The 16192-nt window shown below is 43.1% G+C and overlaps 1 long non-coding RNA gene across 1 annotated transcript in view; it reads left to right on the top strand.

Annotated features, from left to right (window-relative positions):
- Window positions 1-16192, top strand: part of LOC146348055 (uncharacterized) — a 55336-nt gene that overhangs the window by 28573 nt on the left and 10571 nt on the right. Inside the window, exon 3 of the long non-coding RNA XR_014790511.1 lies at window positions 7878-8020. This is a non-coding gene — a long non-coding RNA (uncharacterized LOC146348055). The remainder of the gene's footprint in view (window positions 1-7877; window positions 8021-16192) is intronic.

Below are 16192 nucleotides of genomic sequence, written 5' to 3'. Positions count from 1 at the left end.
CTTCAAGGTCCTCCATTGGACTCAGCAGCAGTGATTATGGCACTGGACCCCGAAGGCTGCTAGATGCCTTTGTTTAGCCAAAGTTTCACAGCACTTGCTGCATTCATCAGGCTTCCTCCTGCTCCTCAATTGTTTAGTGATAGGGATGCTAATGGTCTTAACTGCTCCTGTACTTTTAACAGCAGTTTAAATAGGAAGTGATCATAGAATCATAGAATAGTAGGGTTGGAAGGGGCCTACAAGCCATCGAGTCCAACCCCCTGCTCAGTGCAGGAATCCAAGTCAGAGCATCCCTGACAAGTGGCTGTCCAGCCTCATCTTGAAGGCCTCCAGTGTGGAAGAGCCCACCACCTCCCCAGGTAATTGGTTCCATTGTAGTATTGCTCTAACAGTCAGGAAGTTTTTCCTGATGTTCAGCCGGAATCTGGTTTCCTGTAATTTGAGCCCATTATTCCATGTCCTACACTCTGGGATGATCGAGAAGATATCCTGGCCTTCCTCTCTGTGACAACCTTACAAGTACTTGAAGAGCGGTATCATATCTCCCCTCAGTCTTCTCTTCTCAAGGTTAAACATGCCCAGTTCTTTTAGTCTTTCCTCATAGGGCTTTGTTTCCAGTCCTCTGATCATCTCGGTTTAATTTGTTTATTGCTTATCTTAATTCCATGAGCAATTTCGTCTACTGATTCCTGCAAATCAAGCTGCTGTTACAGGCACAGGATCCAGACAGGCCATTTTTCTGGTCAGTTGGTAATGGCAACCCAGTTAAGTAGTGGCAATACGTGCAGTGGCCCTCCTGTGCTTTGCAGCCAAGTGCTCTTTGGTGGCAGCCCAGTAGAACAGCACTTTCCTATACAGTCTGTGATGGGCGGTTATTAAAGTGAGTTGCCACTGTTGTTAAAAAGATATCAGTGTACATTTAAAATGGACATTTAAATTACTTCTGGATTTATCCCACTTAGGAATTGTTCACATGATAACCTACTCTTGGATGTTAATGTGCTATTATATATTCACACAGAGAATATATGAATGTGGATAATATTCAGAGCTCATTGCAACATCCTTAGTAAAATTAATATTCATTGGATTTTGCTGATTCAAATTGCCAATGCTATATTCAGTTTTGTAAGAAAGGCTTTTTATAGGTGGTTACAAACCTGAATGAAATGTACTAAGATATAAAATTGGACTAGTTTATTATAAATTAATATGATTAGGTCATCACTTTCAGAGACAATCAAAGATATGAGTCAAAAGAAATTTGAGGGAGGCTCTTATTCGAGCTGAGAAGTGCTAGTCATTTAAGCTTAAATTTAAAATGAAGTAGGTATTTGTATAAACTGATTATAAAGTACATGTGGTTCATAATAGGATACTATGGGAAGGAAGTAATAAAGAGAGTTAGAATACTATTATGTTTATTGCATATGTTAAGGCACTTAATTTTGATATCTTCATACTTACTCCTTCGATTGCTTTCTTATTTCAATAGTTATTCTAAAACATAATCTCACAATAAGCTTTTCATTCAAAACATTTATGCATGCATTTCAGTAACCAATTAGGGGCGCGATCCTATGCAAGTTTAGACAGAAAAAAGTCCTACAACAATGGCTGGCTGGGGAATGCTGGGAGTTGTAGGCCTTTTCTCTGTCTAAACATGCATATGATTGCACCCTAAATATATCTACAAATCCTTCTTTTGGACATCCTCAGCCACTCATTTAAGATACCATTTTTTACTCCATTTAAGTCACACTGAAATGTCAGTCCCACCGATTTTGATCATCAGTATCTCATCCTTCAATACCAACTTCTTTACCAACATTGCAGAATGCGCTTTCCAAAAGCAAGCTCTAGCAGGATCAAATTGGACAATGCTCTTTAAACAAGAACTGCTATAAAACCCTCATATTTGAATTAATTGTTGGTAACCAGCCCCTAGGCTGTCAGACATGCAAAAATATTTTTCTTCATAGATGTCTGGCTTAATTTCTCAGGCTACCACCTACCAACGGTCTTAGACAGGAGAAAGAAAAAGTAAAGTATGTGTCCACTGAGGTATCATTCCTTCTAATAACAAACTCAGGTGGTGAGCGCTGACAGGACTGGAGCCAAATAATGGAGCCAGCAAGAAACAAAAGGGAGGTATCAGCATGCTCAGGGGAACTCTAAAATAAAAATTTCAAAACCCCAGTGAGGCTGGACAAAGCCCAGCCCAATGAGGACAGACTATACTCAGTGGCCACACTATGTAGACTGACAGCTGAGGAAGAAAAAGTGGAACACAGTGTGCAGAGAAGAAATTGGAATGCCCTGCTTGGAGGGAATGGCTGGCTGAAACCCAGTTGCTGGCCCTACCATGTGTTCCCACGGCCAATCCTGCGTTCCTCCACATGTTGGGGGCTGAATGAATGTCTGCTCTGTTCATGTGGACTCCCTGCATTAGAAACCTAAACTTCTAGAGTTCTAAATCACACAGGGAGACTACAGGAGTACAGCAAGCTCTCCACTGCAGAAATCACCCCTGTGGGTAATGGAGCCCATATAGTGGGCAATGAAGCCAGGGATAAGGAGGAGATGGAGTCAATGGGGTCATCCTGTCATTGCCAGCCTCCCACAACACTGACTCTGAGGAAGTGCCGGAACCACTGTCTGGTCCTTCTGAATTGGGGCCCACTGCCTGAGACCTCCTGTCCTATGCACACAACCCCCAGGAGCTATCACTGCTCCCTGACTCTGAGTGGTGGACCTCAGACTCCTCTAGTGAACAGGGAGACCCTGAGGAGCATTCCCCAACTGGCACCTCCAACTTCCACTCTCCAGGAGAAGCCAATGCCTACATGAAATTGCTGCTGGCCCTTTAACAGCTAGATACAGCACCTGAAGGGTAGAGCTTCCAGAAAGACTCTCCCGGTCTGACTATAAATTCCTGCCAGTTGCTCCTAGCCAGTGTTGGAAGAACTTATCAGTTCTTTAACTCCAGGGTGGCTGTCCAAGGTCCTGAAACTTCCAGATGAGAGCCAGCTGCCTGTCCCAAATTGTGTTTCCTTGCCTCAGCCATCACCCAGAGCAGATGGTGGATTCTCCACTGGGGTCAGACAGTCTCTACTCTCTCTTTCTTGTGACTGTAATTGGTTGGGGCTGCTGCAGAGCATGACTGAAGGAGGTTATTTTAAGAGGGGGAATACATGGCAATATTTTGTTGCAGTTCCCACTAGTAATATACTATATGCTCCATTTCTCTTGGGTTTCCTTGATGCAGCTGTGTAATGTATATGCATTATTGAAAGGAAATGTACATGTGATCTTGTTCTACATAAGTAGCTCAAACGAAGACAGTAGAGGGACTTTAAGACAGAACTACATGTTACAAGATATATGGGTGTGCAGCCCAAAGCAGCGCCATGGCAAGTCCACATCTGAAATGTTGCTCAACTTACCCAGTGTCATAGCTGGTGACTGGGTGGCAGGCAGGCTGGCAGGACTGATACCTAGGAGACAGGTAGGCCAGAAGCTTAATAGCCATTCTGGCTTCCAGCAAGACAGTGCTTTTGACAGGTTTCCAGGGGCAAGGCAGGAGTCGGAGCAACTGTTCTGACAAGCAAGTTACTCAGATGGCAGAACTAGCCCTGTGGTTGTACTTATATAATGCCACAAGGGCCCTGATTGGTTTCCCAGCTCTCATGAGTTGGCTGGGCATCCACTGTAGTATGTCCTTGCACCATGGTGGTGCTGTAGTTCCCTTTGCCTACAAGCCACTGTAGTGATGCAGAAAATAAGGCATGGAGACCCTAATTATAGTGGGGAAAGGATGAAGGGGTGAGGCCATCTTTTACTAGGATCATAGGATTATTTCTCTGTGTGGGGGGGTTATGTAAGGTATATAGTGATGTAATCTCATGTAGACATGAATTGAAATCTCCAAAAGGGATATATAGATGTGAGGACAATAATCATGTACGCAGCTAGAGCTTTAGTTCCTGTTTTGCTGCAGCAGTGTCCAAGAAGCAAGCCCCTCTGCAGGGAGAAGGCTGTGGCTGTGTGCATGGTTTTCTCCCACACTATTATATATATTTTCTCCTGTTACACCAGCTCTAAACTTCCATTTATTTTTTCTGAAACTCCCCTGCCCCCCAAAATACTCCTGGCAGTGTAGAATTTATATATTCAAAAGCTCCCTTTACAGAAAGCCCGAAGGCAGCTATATATAAGATGCAAATGAAAGATAAAACATGTTTAAAATACAAGACTCACAAAGCCAAGGAAGTTTATCAAGGACATGGTTATAAATGTATTCCAGTTGAAAGGACATGCAAATGGTTCTGGAATTAGACAATACCGAGAAGTTAATATATTGTCTAATTCAAGATAATTGAAGGATTGAGATAATCTGGCTTTAGTGGCCCATGTTCTGGTAACATCTTGGATAGATTACTGCAACATAACATACATGGGGCTTCCCTTGAATATGGTCTGGAAGCTGCAGCTAGTGCAGAATGCTGTGGCCTGGCTGGTGGTAGGGGTAGAAGGAGGGGCCATGTTACGCCTATCCTGAAAGCACTGCATTGAGTGCCAGTGAGTTACTGAGCCCAATTTAAGGCCTTGCTTTTAGGATAACAAGCCCTTAACAACTTGGTACCAAGGACCTGAGGAATGTCTCCCCCATTACCAGACAATTAGGGCCCCTCAATCTGCAGGAGATGTCTTCCTTCTTGTCCCCACCCCCATAAATGAGGTGAGGAGGTTGGGGACATTCTCACTGGCAGCTCCCCTGCCCATTTGTGAAACTCCATCCCAGGAAAGGTGGGATAAGCTCCCACTGTGAATATTTTTAAATGTACAATAAAGGCCTTTTAAACTTTTAACTATTTATTTGGCCCCTGACTGGTTTGTTTCAGTGTTTCTTGGTTAGATTATTATTCTGTTTTAACTGTTTTTATTGGAATGTTAGGATTTATTGTTTTATTGCTTTTTGCATTCTTAATACTTGTAAGCAATTCTGTGTTCCTTTTGGGTGATGGGTGGGGTGTAAATAAATATATGGGCAATGGCTCCAATCCAGCTAAAATTAGGCATAACTAAATCCCACTGAAACAAGTTGCTTTCAATGGTACTTAGGGCCTAATCCTATCTAGATAGGCAGCTGCCTATCCAAAGCAGGGCAGGAGAAGCATGGGGGGGGGGGTAGTTCCCTCCATTCTTCTCCTGCCCTGCTTTTTCAACTAGACAGCCAATTGCGGCTGTCTAGCCGCAGGAGCACGGAGCATGGAAGGAGGCTGCTGTATAACACATAGGATGCTGCATACATGCAGCTACGCAATCCCTGCCCCGGAATGCCCCCAGCCATGCCCCTTTCTGGCCCCTAGGCACTCCTCTTGTGAGCGGTGAGAATGGGGCTGTTCCGTGCTGCCTCCGAGGCAGCGCAGAAGTGCGGGGAGGTCAGTTTTCTAGGAACCGACCTTGGACCGTGGGCTCCTAGGTTGGTTCCCAGAAAACAGCATATCCTATGGCTATCTAGCTGCTGTCTAGTGGCTGTGGGATTGCTCCCTTAATCACAAGGGCCGTTACATTTAATGCAATATGCACTAACCAGAGAAGGACACTTTCTGGCCAGCTTTCGTCTTCTTCAAGTCCCACCTGGCTCCAAGATGCTGGCCTCCCACAGTCTCAGAAGAGACTGTTCTCTAAAATTCAAATATGGCATTTGGCAATGGGGTGGGGGAGAAACCTTCAGTAAAACTGAGGAAAGACCATGGGAACTGGGCACAGCAGCAAACTCCTGGGGTTGCATCTAGATTCTTTGTTCAACCAGTGGAAGAATGCCACTTGTGGAATGGGACTTTCACATCCTCTCCTCCCCACTGCAGCCCCTCATGTACCTGGGGGGGCTGCAGGGGAAAGGAGAGGATGCAGAAGTTTCACTCCATGAGTGATATCCTTCCACTGGCAGAATGAAGAATCTGGATCCAACCCCTGATGTGGGATTACATGTTGATATTGTGAGCAGTTTTAAGAAAAAATTCTCCTGTGAGAACAAAATGTTTTTTTCCCCCCATGAGAACATGGAGAAAAAAACATTTAAAATGGCCACCCACATCCATGAATATGGAACCTTCTGTGTCAGAAAGACAGCTTTTTATGCTTGAATACTTAAAAAAAAAAACTGATAAGATTTAAATTCTGACTGAAATGTGAAATCAACCTTGCACCTAATCACGTTAAACACAGGCATATGGCTACCTCTATGGCAGGGGTGTAGAATTTTATGCCTGCTGTCCAAATCTGGCCCAGTTTGGAGTTCCTCAGGTGGCCTTGCCCCTTGATCCTGATCACTGATTGTTTGGTAGTTTCCCAGATCTTGTGGGGTTTCCTTCCCACCCACCCCACCCACCATTCTAAAAGGTCGAAATGTCTCTCTTAAGGCTTAGTTCCTGGCAATGAGAGCTTTAAGCTAAAACATATTATTACTTTTTGGTATTTCTGGCCCCACATTTTTTGCCTTTGGCCCCACCCTCCCCTGAGAGCTTCTCCAAAATGGAATTCAGCCCTCAGGCTGAAAGAGGTTCAACACCTCTGACATATAGCCACACTGAAGAGTTTGGAGCAGGATGGACAAATCATTCTGTTTCACTTTCTCCCACATCTGATTTTTTTTTAAAAAAAACACCTCAAGTTCTTTCCATCCCGAATATGAAAAAAGCAAATGTTAGTAAATTCTTTTCAAAAATGAACTGAAATGAAATTTTCACCCATCCCTAGTTGAGCTTACTCCCTCACCAACAACCACTTAAGAGTGATTGCTTGGAAACAGTAGTTTATTCTCTTCATTTTGGCAGCCTTTACTGAGGCCATAGTTCAGTGGTAGAGCACATGGTTTGCACAAGGCCCCAGTTTCATCCTCAGTATCTCCAATATTATGAAGGTCTTTGGTATTTTTCAGAAGTTCAGACAGCTGAAGAAGACCTTCCAGACCTTACATAGAACAATGGTCTGAGCCTGTTTTGAGACACGACAGCTTCATATAAACTCTCTTCTCATCGATTACTTTAATCTCTTGTTGATCTGAGAGGCTGTATTTTCACTCTGCATATATGAGATGCTTGAATAGGTTATCCCATCCATGGTGAAAGATGAGTTGACAGGTAGCACTGAAGGACTGGACTATGGTCCTTAGGGTAGGGTTAACACAGCAAGGCAGATAAGGGACTAATACAAAAAGTGTAGTAAGGAGAAGGCCCTGAATGTTATATTTTATGCCATTGTTTTATCTCAGTTATAAAATGATTAACACATGTGAACAGAAGTAAACGTGATGACAAGAATAATGCTGGCTTTATACATCACACATGGAGAAAAACAAATGGTAACTTCCAGGGGCTGGAGTCAAGGGTAGATATGGTCAGGCACTTGCTGACAAGAGCACCCTGAAGCGCTCCTCATCTTCACCATTGCAACCTCTCTGTTCACCTGCCTCTCACTCTGGCCCAGACAACGGTGGCGTTGAGAAGAAGGAAAAGGAGTAGATGTCGCTGCCTGCTTGCTCACTGCTTCTCTGCCTGTCAAGCAAGAAAGTGGTAGCAAGTGATTAGAAAGGGGATGAGGAGCAATAGCAGCTGCTGACAATGGTGGTGAGAAGACAGACTTACTCAGGGAGGGGGCCCATGGAGGGTGTCTTGCCCAAGAGCCCTCAAAAGCCTGGAACTGGCACTGGTAACTTCTGCTGGTTAATTGGGCTTCATTCTTTGAGCGGGGAAACAAGCTTGCAACACATCTCCATACGCTCATCTCACATACAACAGAAAGAGACTACAGGGGGGGGGAAATCACTGGGATACAGTTCAGTCTAACCCAAATGCTAAATCTCTTCACAGCCCTGAATACATTGAACAGGAAGTCCCTGTAGCATTCTGCTTCTACTTCAACAACCCTTCGAGCCTCCAAGAAATAGATTCATTTTGCTTTGTGTAACTGATATTTCTCCATCAATGTGCAGGAAACCTACTGTTTAAAGGAGGTGAGGGATCATGCATAGTGACTTATTTACACATAATACAAAGAAGCTTTTTTTTAACCAGTATTCATACCTCTCTTTTTTTTAATGCTGAGTGTGTAACATCTGTTTCAGTGTTTTCTATCACTGTCAGTCACTTACATGGTATGGCTTCATTATGACCCTTCATCGAAAGGAAGGAGGAGAACAGGAATACTCTGTAAACCATGGTTGAAAATGTATTTGATTATTTTTTAAAACTATTTTTATTAGGCATTTCAGTTATAAATTTGAAGAAAAAGCAGTCGACCTTCAAGCAGACTGAACAACAACATTAACAAAGTGGTTCCATTTTCTAGAAAATAAGTATCAAAAGAAAGTCATGAAGTATAGTCCTTAGATGATGATCTTGAATACTAGGAAGAGATCACATCCTTCTACAGTGTGGTCTGAGACTGAATTACATGCTACATGGCTGGATTCCCCTGTTAACATATAATATGAATGGGAACCAACCAGTGGAGGCTGGTAGCTCCAATGGCAGTGGGGTGGTAAATCTGCTCTGGGTTTCAGTCAGAACTCTAACGGAGCTCTCCAAGGTGCTTCCCACCTTGGATAGCTCTATTAGAGTTCTGACTGAAACCTGAAATGGATTCATCACCCCACTGACATCAGAGCCACCAGCCTTTACTGTAACAATATTCAATAAAATGATGGTCACACCAGAAAGTATATGCAATTACTACACAAGTTTGTCCATGAGAGGGACCCTCCGTGTTCTTTGGTGCCCACTGAGAAATAGTGATACATAAATAGTTTCCCAATGCTTACAGATCCCGAGCCTAGCTCCTAATAGATGGTATGTGCTCAAACCTTTATAAAAGCAATGCTCCTTCTTGTCAAAAATGTGCAGGAGTGCTAAACACGTCATATGTCTGTTCATGATAAGAGTTTCCATATTTTGTACTAGAGGACTGGCGGAAGAGAGAAGCCCTCAGATTTGCCTACTGTGGAAGAAACAAGATTGGAGGAGTGGTCATTCTCTCTACTTTTTTTCTATTAGGGAATCAAGAAAACAATTATCTTTTTAAAGAGATAGCAAAAGTCCCTTAAAAAAAAATTAAATATTTCTAGCTGCCTTTCAGGGCAGGAGCCTTCCTAAGGCAGTGTACAACAATCAAATTCATTATAATTGTTTTAAAAACTGATACAGTAATAAAGCAGTCAGAATTCATAATAACAAGCACCAGCATAAGACATCTGGCCTAAAGTGATTTACATGTTGAAGATACTGGGTCATATTCAGCTATGTCCATCCACCAGTGGAATAGACACCACTGGCATAATGGATTCCCCCTCCCCCTAGCAGTTCCCCACGCATGCACACCCCCCCCATCTGCTTTGGGAGGTTGTGCATTGCATTGTTTCGGAGATGTATTAGCCTCTCTCACTTCTGTGACACTGCTTATGCAGCAAAATGTACTCTGACATCTCCAGGGTTGCTGCTCATGTGCCTGGCAAAGGCTGCATTAGCTTTTAAAGCTTTTCACATCGCACTGCACCCCAGCCCTCTTAGGGCCAAACCTCATGTGACAGCTGGATAGGAGCAGGACCCCTAGCATGGGGGTTTGACCCTTCCCCCCATCACCCCGTCCAGATTGGGTCCCCCACACCTGCCATTTGCATTGCAAAAAGGGTTCTGTTTGTTTCAACAGGATTTTTTTTTGCAATGCAATGCAACCCCCCCTCCCCCGCTGATCTGGATCAGAACTTCAGTGGGGCAAAGGATTAAGGACACCCCCTACCCACCCACCCACCCACCCACCCATGCACACACATTGGAACCACCACCTTCCCCCCACACAGTCACACACAGGCAATTTGTTTTTAAAAACCCCTGCGCTCAATAGCAGAGCTACACAGAGTTAAGGTCACATGTAGTTTGTCCCTTGTATAGTGGAGGGATCTCATTTGCTGATATTTTTTATATAATTGCCTCCCGTGTTTGGAACTTGGCAGACTAGCTCCTCAGGGTTATGTTTTTAATTTCCAAAGAAATGTTCAAGCACAGATCTTAGGATTTGAGCTTGAGGTGCCAAATAACGGCAGCTTAACTGAGTTGCAGCCTGCTTGGGACTGGGAGTTCTCCTTGCACAGGGCCCTATGGAGCACTGCCATCACATTCAGCTGAACTTGGCTACAGTACCCCTTCAGCCCCTCCCTGCCAATATGGGGTAGTCAGGGTGAAGGGGGGGACACGTCCCTGTCTGCCTTCTATGCTTGCAGATTTGAGTTGCCTTATAAGGGCTGCAGTATTTCAGACCTGGAGCCATGTACCATCAATTCTGGCCAGCAGTGATTCCAGAAAGACTTTCCCAGAGTTTCAAATGGAGGTATTTTCAATCAGAGATGCTGAGGATTGGTTTGTGATCTCCTGCTTGTAATGCAGAGCTGCAGAACTTCAAGCCTGGGGCCCAACTCCATCCCCATCCCTGGTGTCCTAATCCAGCCTTCTGATGTTCCCCAGATGGCCAAACTCCCCTCCCATGGCCCCACCCTCTTTCCCCCTGCCACTCATTTGGTGGTTTCCTGGCTTTTGTGCAGTGTTTTCCCCATTCTAAAGGGTGAAATGCCTCCCCTGAGGCTTAGTTATTAGCAGTAACCAGTTTAAGCTAAATATGCTCATTTTTTTTATTCTGCCCCTTTTGACTTTGGCCATACACCCTTTTGACTTCACCCCACCCACCACTAGAATTCAGGCCCGGAAAGCTTCTCCAGAATGGAATTCTCCCCGTTGGCTGATAGAGGTTCTGTATGCCTGATATGCATGTGCTCTGTCCCTGAGCTGCACCCCCCACCCCCGTTCTTGGGCATGATGTTTGACTCCCCCCACCCTGCTCATTTTCTGCACAGTGTTACTTGTATTACACTCTTTAAATGTGCTAGACTGATGTTAAGAGCAAAGGAACCAAAATAAAACAGAATTTGAAAGTAATTAAATTGGTTAAAGGTGGTGAGGGGGAGGAACACATGGTCCTTCAATTCCATAAAAAAACAACAACATTGTTTTATGAGGCTATAAATTATCAGTGGTGAAAAGGGCTCTACTCCTACAAATGCTAAAAAAACAACCCAAATCTGTAACTTTCTGCAGTACGTTTTTTTTTTAATGTACCGTCTGCAGTTTTTGAATGTTGACACTAGTTACAATTAGTTCTGCATGCTCTGGGCTCTTTCTAATTAATCAGACAAATTTTATACACAGAAAATGCTTAGATACATTTGAATTGTTAATGTTATCCGAGGTGTGGATGTTCCAGAGAAAGTATGACAAAATATATCTCTGCTTGGCAAATGACACAGATGAAGCTGTGAATAGGAATGTATTGTAAGTGATAATAGATCAGGGTTTTTCAGTTCATTGTCAGCATCACGGGCCTGATATACATAAAATGTAGGTCACAGGGTTCCACTGAACACCCATATCTAACTTTAATAGGAAAAATCAACCAAATTTCTCTGAAACAATGGACACTGTGGTGTGAAATTAAAAAGTCTATGAAATATTCTAGGTTATTAAACGACTGGCAGTGTTACCAAATTCCTAAATCATTCATTAAGTAATGTAATTTTGTCCCCGCAATGCAGTTTAAATGGTATTCTCTCCAATCCCATCTTTCTGTGGGTTTTATAGTTGGAGAATATTTATTGAACTATAGATATGCCTGTTGACAGAGGTCTGTCCAATACTACACACCACTCAACAAAGGGAAATAAGGGAAGGTTATTGCAGGAAATGGCAACAAACTCAACAGGCAAAGATAGAGCAGCCAAATGTCTTTTCAAAGTCCTCAGTATCTTTCTTTAGCCACCATGAAGTAGGGATGATGCAAACATTCTCAGTTTGGGGGATTTCAAGAAGAACTCAACTGTGTCAGACAATTTGTGGTGGGATGTGAAACTAGACTTGGCTCAAGTGAGTCTTTCTATAGGGTTTCCTCAAACACTGAATGTTAAATGTTCATTCATTTGGGAAAGTACCAAATCATAGCTGAATTGTAGAGGCAGAAAAGTACACTTCTTCCCCATTGGCTGAACAGAAGCAAAGAGACAGAACTTAATATTATCTTCTTTCATTGCTTCTTTCCCATTGGATAGGGCACCAAAGTAAGGCATGCTGGCACTGATTAGCGTAATATGCCTTTTCACAGTGTTCTCAGCCACTTTCAAGATTACACTGTATTAACAATAACAGCTATAATATATACATTGTTAAATGATCCTCCACTTGTTGGGGTTAATAAGTGGCTGCCTCAAAATCATACAAACCACTGTTTCCTGTATTGGGCAAAAGAGATAACTGTGGTTTGTTATATACTGGCAACTTCTAATTGTGTGTGAAGGAGCAGGCAATAGGAGGGAGCAGCTTCTCCCCCCCCCTTCTGTCTTTTAAAATGTAGTTTTACTGCTGCTTATTGCAGCAGCAACAGTGAGACTCTCCTCACCAGCTGTTATCAGCTGCCAATATGCTCCTTCCCAAATGCCCCTGGAATGGTGCAATATCATTCTAGGAGCAGCGGAGGAGGGTGAAAGAGAGGGTGGCCAAGAAAATCTTTGTTGCCACTGCCAGCGGCAGCAGCAGAGGTGGTGGCAAAAATACATCTTAAAATTTAAAAAAGAGGAAGCTGCCACTTCTTGCCACCTCAGTCACTGCCCTCCTACTGCTAAAACCATTAGAAAAAAATGGTTGGGCCCAACCTCAAAACTGCCTCCTGATTTCCCCCTCCCCCCCACCCCCCCAGTCAATGAAATTTAAGTTCAACCATTTCTGTCCAGCCCTAGGCAATTTTTAGAAACATTTTCTGAGAAGAGAGGCTGGGTTCTGTGCGTTTGGTCATACCCCTCCTACAGCTCTAGAGAGATGACATATATATGCAATCTAGAAAAAAAGAACAAGTAGTGGTTCAGGTTGCATGTAAAGCAGGGGTGAGGAACGTGTGGCCCTCCAGACGTTGTTGGGCTACAACTCCCATAATCCCTTGCCATTGGCCATGTTGGCAAGGGCTGATGGGAGTTGAGGTCCAACAACATCTCAGGGCCACATGTTCCCCACCCCTACTGTACGGTATGCGCTTCAGTTGTGTTTGTGAAGAAGACATAAGCTCTGTTCTGGCATTTGCCTGAAGGTGTGAGGGCTTTAAGTGTGTAGAGGGTCAGGGGCATGGATGCTGGCCCCGCTCCCTATGTCTCCAGGTGCGCTGGCTTGCCCCCCTTAGTTTAGACCTTGCCGTGTTGAATTAGCAAGGTCTCAAAGGGAATTCTATTCATCATGTTCAGTTGAATGCAGGTAGAATTATTTTCATGATCGGGAATGCAAGTAGAACTCTCCTCTCAATCGGGCCTGATAAGGGTTTTAGCCTATCATTCTTTTACGTCACAATAGCAAACAAAGAGGATCTCTCAGTACATGCATGCTGAGGATACAGTGTTATTTGGTTATCATTGTTAGCATGGCTAGAAATAAAATAAGTGAGTTAGGGAGATGATGACATTTCACTTGGTGTTTTGAAGATCAGGACCTGGCATCTCCTCTAATGCAAAACAAAAAACTCAGCAACCCTCATTTGTGCAACAAGGTAAGACTAAGGACTGAAACAGACATTAGCTTTTTCATTTTTACTCTAGTGTGAGCGCAGGGGCCCCAATCCAGATTGGAACCCTAGCATGGGGAGTAGGAGGGCTGTAACCCTTTTTCTTCTGCAATGCACCCAATCTCGATCAGGAGCCCTGCACCTGCAATTTATATTGCAAAGTAGTGACCCATTTGATGAAGCCACTGTTCAGCATGGTAGGTTATAATCCTATAATGCTTTCCTGGAAGACGGCTTACCTCTGAGAAGACATGGATTGGGTTGCAGCTGTGTACAAATAGCTTTGTATGCAGCTATTTACATATTATATATAAAAAGGTCTTGAATAATAGGACAAAATGTAGCATTGCTGTATTTACCTAGTTATTTATTACATTTTGATATCTCTCAAAAGTGAATATTAAAACAAAACAGCTAATCATATCTATAATGCCATCTAGAGTACTATATCCATGAAGAATAACAAACATTTGGGATGGAGCACTCCAGTGCTTAGATTTTTGAAAGATACATTTCATGATAAGTTGAATATTAGAATACAACTTTTTAAAAGAGGTACAGTTCTTTCTTCATGATAGTAAATTTTAAAAGATCTGGGTCTTTATATTGCATTATCAACAGGATACAAAGGTAAAATAATTACAAAAGAAAGTAATGAATCAAAAAAGATTAACAAAGAGACCATATCCAATTTTGAGATGCAAAAAATGTACTGTGGCAAAGGAAACTACCATTACCATATGTGTTTAAGAATAAGGCACATAAAAAATTATTTAGCCAAATGTGTCTTTCCAATAAGATTGATGGGCTAAACAGGCATTTGGATAGATGGGTCATGATTAATATATGATATAAACATAAGGAGAGCCATGCTGGATCAGACCAAAGGCCTATCTAGTCCAACATTCTGTTTCCACCATGGCTAGCCAGATGCCTATGGGAAGCACACAAGCAGGACATGAGTGCAATAACATTCTCATTTTCTCCAGCAACTGGTATTACTAGAGGTAATATGTAGCTATCATGACTAGTAGCCATTGATAGCCTTATCTTCCATGAATTTGTCTAATCCCCTTTTAAAGCCATCCATGGTGGTGGCCCTCGCTAGATCTTGTGGCAGCAAATTCCATAGTTTAACTATGTGTGAAGAAGTGCTTCATTTTCTCTGACCTGAATCACCTACCACTCAGTTTCGTTGGATGACGCTGGGTTCTAGTATTAGGAGAGAGGGAGAAAAACTTCTTCTCATCCACTTTCTCCTTAGGGTGCATAATTTTATTACACCTTTTTTATACACCTTTTATCATGTCCCCCCTTACCTTTTTTCTAAGCTAAAAAACCCCAAACAACATAACCTTATCCCATAGGGGAGTTGCTCCAGCCCTTTGATCATTTTGGTTTCCCTTTTCTGCTCCTTTTCCAGCTCTACAATATCCTTTTAGATGTGCAATTGGCAGAACTGTGCACAGTATACCAAACAGTCTACAAGGTATCAGGTTTGACCACAACTTCACAGAGCAAAATCTGATGGTCAATATCTCTAGGAGAACTAGGTGCCATGTACGAGTGTACCTGTATTGTAGCTGAAACAGATCAGGTACCTTCCAGTGCTATACAGTCTGCATACATGCAGCAACCCAGAGCTACACAATGACATTTTCTGTGGCACTCACAAAGGGGTTTGAGAGGCTAATGTTAACTACTCCAGCTATTGCAAAAGGACCCAACAGTATCCATGTGCTGACATTGCACTAGCAGGAACCAAGACTTCTGCTACATCAACAGTGTCTGCGAGCACACCAGGTTTCCCAGGAAACCTGTCACTCTAGCAAGCACTACTGACATTGCACGAGTGTTGTTTTCTGCTAGTACAACATCAATAGCACTAGCCCATAGATAGCATTGAATCCTTCCCCTTGTATCAAAGATGTATGCCATGTTATGATCAGAGTTTGGGGGCATTCTTGAAGGGTTAAAATCAGCATTGGAGGTGGATGTTAGGAGTGCCATTCCAGCAGACCAATGGACAAAGAAACCCTTCCAAACAGAGTTGGGGAATTACCCATGAAGCTCCTACATCGTTCATACCTCACACCCATACAACTCCATCACATGAGCAGTTTGTTCTGTCCTTTGAGTCAGTGTACCTGTAAGGACACTGGCACATACCTGCATATGTGGTGGACTGGCTTCTGGTTGCAGTTTTCCCAGGAAATCTCCAGAATTACTTATTAAATGATTAATCCAGAGCCCAAGCTTCACTCCTGTCAATTTTGGGGGAAGCAAGCGTATTGTGGCAGTAAAAAGATGAACAAAAGCTGCTGTCACCCAAGTGTCCTCCAAATTCATATAGCTAAATTAGATGTAGGGATGAGCAGAATTCAGATAATGTTGAAAAGCCTTTCCAGGAATGTTTCTGGTAGGTGAGCGTTGCGTTGACCTGAAAAAAATGAATGAAACAAAAGGAAGGTTTTCAGAAAATAGTTTGATATCAGACTCAAAAGCCGCCACCCCCAAAAAGTGAAATGTAAAAGTTTGCTTCACA

This window comes from Heloderma suspectum, chromosome 4, assembly GCF_057233095.1.
Source record: "Heloderma suspectum isolate Gila_16-S chromosome 4, 16-S_ref, whole genome shotgun sequence".
In the NCBI taxonomy this organism is placed as follows: domain Eukaryota; kingdom Metazoa; phylum Chordata; class Lepidosauria; order Squamata; family Helodermatidae; genus Heloderma; species Heloderma suspectum.
This window is presented reverse-complemented; position numbering and strand designations above follow the sequence as displayed.